The following is a 3327-nucleotide window of genomic DNA, read 5'->3' as shown; positions in this document are numbered from 1 at the left end:
GACTTGATGATCTTCAGGCAGAGATAATGCTTTGACCATGATTTAATGTTGAAAAGTAAGAAAATGTGAAAACTTCCACAAAACTTGTGGCTTCAATCAAAGCAGGCCTGGAATTCTGGCTCTGTCTGTTCAGTCCATCTCCTCAGAGTCTCGACCAAAGACTTAGCAGATTGTAGTTTTGTGAATACATGATGTTAGCTTAGAAGAGTCCAGGTGGACAGCTGAAAGTTCTTTCATCTTATATTATTGACTATTTAACCAAATTGAGGTAGTCCAAAGTTAAAGCAGACACAGCTCAGTGCTGGTATGAGATGATGTGGAAAACTAAGCTTTCCAATTTTTTTTAGCGTTGTTGATTCATTCATTAGCTTTCAGACTCCCAGTATGTCTTAGATCTCTAATGGTGCAGCAAGGTGTGTACAGGTCGCTCAGTTGAATGTTGTTGCTAAGAAGTTACTCCCCTTACATTTCCTCTTTTATAAATTTGGTTTTCTTTGCCAAAGCGTCCAGATGGAGGTTGCAGTTGAGGAAGACTGAGCCAAAGGTGAGAGCTCCAGTGAGGGCGCCGGTGAAAACCCCAAAAAACATGTCCTGACCTGCAACACAAAAACAACAAATGTGACAAATGGAAGAAATATTGTGTTCAGTTCAGTAAACTGGATAATATGTGGCTGCACAGACCTGTCAGATAGAGGTTCTTCAGAAGAGTCTGAGGTCTCACTGTGTCCACAGATCTCACCTTTAGGGACTCTGATGTAGTGAGTATTTGTTAATGTACTTGATCTACACAGACACAAGTCGACAGGACGGATTAAATCTTGGAACAGACATGCTGTGCTGTGTAATTTATATTTTAAACTGCAGCATGTGGGATTTATTAACTGGATTGCTTCAAATTTAAATTTAAAATTGGTTAATTATTCATTTCAACTGGAATTCTTACAATCATTATTTTATTTATTTATTTATTACATTTTTATGTACATCTGTGGATCTAAAAATAAGAAAAAGGAGGTCTTTAAAGCAGGACTATTTCTTTACCACGATCACAACTGATGTCATTCAAACACAAGTCAACATCATGACCCATTTGTTTTTCTTTCTATCATGTGTTTATCTTGTGACAAACTGTCCAGCGGTTGAGCATATGCCTTTCATTGGCTTTATTGACACATTAACCTCTAAGTCATCAGTTCATTGCACATGGGTTGCAATGAGGGATAAGGTCACTAACACTAATACCGTGTCAACAAAACATGGTAAAAGAGGGACTTTGGTGTCTACAAGTCCAAAAATAAAATATAATTGAAAACATGTCCTCTTATCTAAGGGGTTTTATCAGTTTTACTGATAGTGGGGAGTCCATATCATTAAAACTTGCATTTCATTTATTCCATAAAGTCACTTTGGAGCTGCTGTGGTGGCATATGAGTCACATGAATTAAGGTGTGACACCGTAGCACATATGCTAGTAAGGCAATGGTCCAGATATGTGTCCTAGCTTTGCTCCACCCTCCTTCACTTGTATTTCTGTTGTTTTTGTCTAAAATGTAGACACTTTTGTCCACAGAGGAGTAACTTCCAGAGCTCTAAGACTGCCTCAAAAGCACCGAAAGCCTTGATTTATTGTGTGCATGCTGGTGTTAAGGGCCTTTTTTTCATTATAGAAACAACCACAGTTTAAGAAACTGATGTACGATTACACTGATGATGAACCCTTTTAGTCCTTTCAAAGCAGGACCAAACTTGACTGAAGGAAGGTGCTGGAATCACATGGTTTCAGTCGTCAATCAAACTAGATCTGTTCAGATTAACCAAGGAGGTAACTGTTTCTCAAGAACATTTGTTTCTCGGGTAACATCCTTTGTGTCACGTACCTCCTAATGACAAATCAGATAAAAGAATGAAATACTATCCAAATTGCGAAACGCTGTAAATACCACAAAAGTGCCACTTCTTTTAGTGATTGAATGTATTTTGTGTTGTGATTTACCTTTAGGGATAACGACTGCCATGAGCCATATGTGTGAAACATTTCCTGCTTCCTGGACATGAGTGGATATGAAACATGACTACATATTAAGTCTGGCCACCAGCCAAACAGTACAATGTTATGCTGAAATTTCTGTCTGTACTACAAGCTGCTCTGACAGATGATGTGATGAACCAGCTGAAAATTGAATAAGAAGATGAAATACTTAGATATGCTTGACCAAAAGTTAGTTTATTAATATCCTTAAGCCACTAAATGTACACTGAACCTTTGTGAAGCATTTTTTTCAGACATATGCAGGCCTTCTTTACACTGGGTGTGTTGGTGACTAACGGACAGGAAAAACATTGAATCATGAATCAAATGGCAATAACAGATTTTCCCCAAATCGTTCAGCACCATAAAGCACAGACTTAGCAGAGGTACTATTTGTTTTTTTATTCCATTTCATGTGGAATATATTGAGATGTTAGAATTTGTTCACCCAAGGAGGAAAGGTAAAATAAAATAAAGACAAATCAAGTGTTTGGACAGTTTCTGTTGGATTTAAAGTCAGTAGAGAAAGAAATATTCACTTTTTCCTTAAATAAAATTAGGAATGTCACAATGGAAAGAACTTCTTGACCTGGTCACTGACAGTGTTATAATGGAGAAACTCCAGTGCAGTACAGGGAGTTCATAGTTGCACATTAGTACTTCAGTAGATTGACTAAGTTAGGCAGCAATATGCCAAGTAAGGAAGTTTTTTTCTGAATACCACAAGTGCTCTAAGATTTTCCGGAATTAAGTGATTAATCCATAAACAATTCCTGACATGACTCAGCTGACTGGACTCAGCAATGGCCTTAAACCTTTAAAGAATGAATGTCTCATACTTTAATTCCCGATAGAAACTGAATTTTGCAACAGCGGATAGTTAAAAAGATGCATACAAAAACCTGTTCCTTTTGAGCAAATTTAGACGATTCAAAAGGCATATGATGACTCTAGTCGTGAATTTAAATAAACATAGATATCAAATGCACTCTTAAAACTGTGTGATTATTGTAAAAATCTCCCAATTAAAGCTTTACATCTCCGCACACTTGACATCTTTCGACGGCAGGCGAAATCTTTCTGCTTTTAACGGCAATGACGTCAACCAGAAGTGACGACGGCAGTAAAAATATTTTTAAGGGACGTAAAATTAATTTTCATATTTTAAAAATTTAGAGTGAATTCACACACATCACATGAAGTGGGAGTTTCTGGCCCGGCTTATTTGTATTTTTTATTTTTTTTGAGATGACAGAAAGTAGTCTGACCTTCTTTCCCAGGATGCACTTCGCTCTTGC

Source organism: Amphiprion ocellaris, chromosome 2 (assembly GCF_022539595.1).
Source record: "Amphiprion ocellaris isolate individual 3 ecotype Okinawa chromosome 2, ASM2253959v1, whole genome shotgun sequence".
NCBI classification, from domain to species: domain Eukaryota; kingdom Metazoa; phylum Chordata; class Actinopteri; family Pomacentridae; genus Amphiprion; species Amphiprion ocellaris.
The sequence above is the reverse complement of the archived record's forward strand: the minus strand, read 5'-3'. Positions refer to the sequence as shown.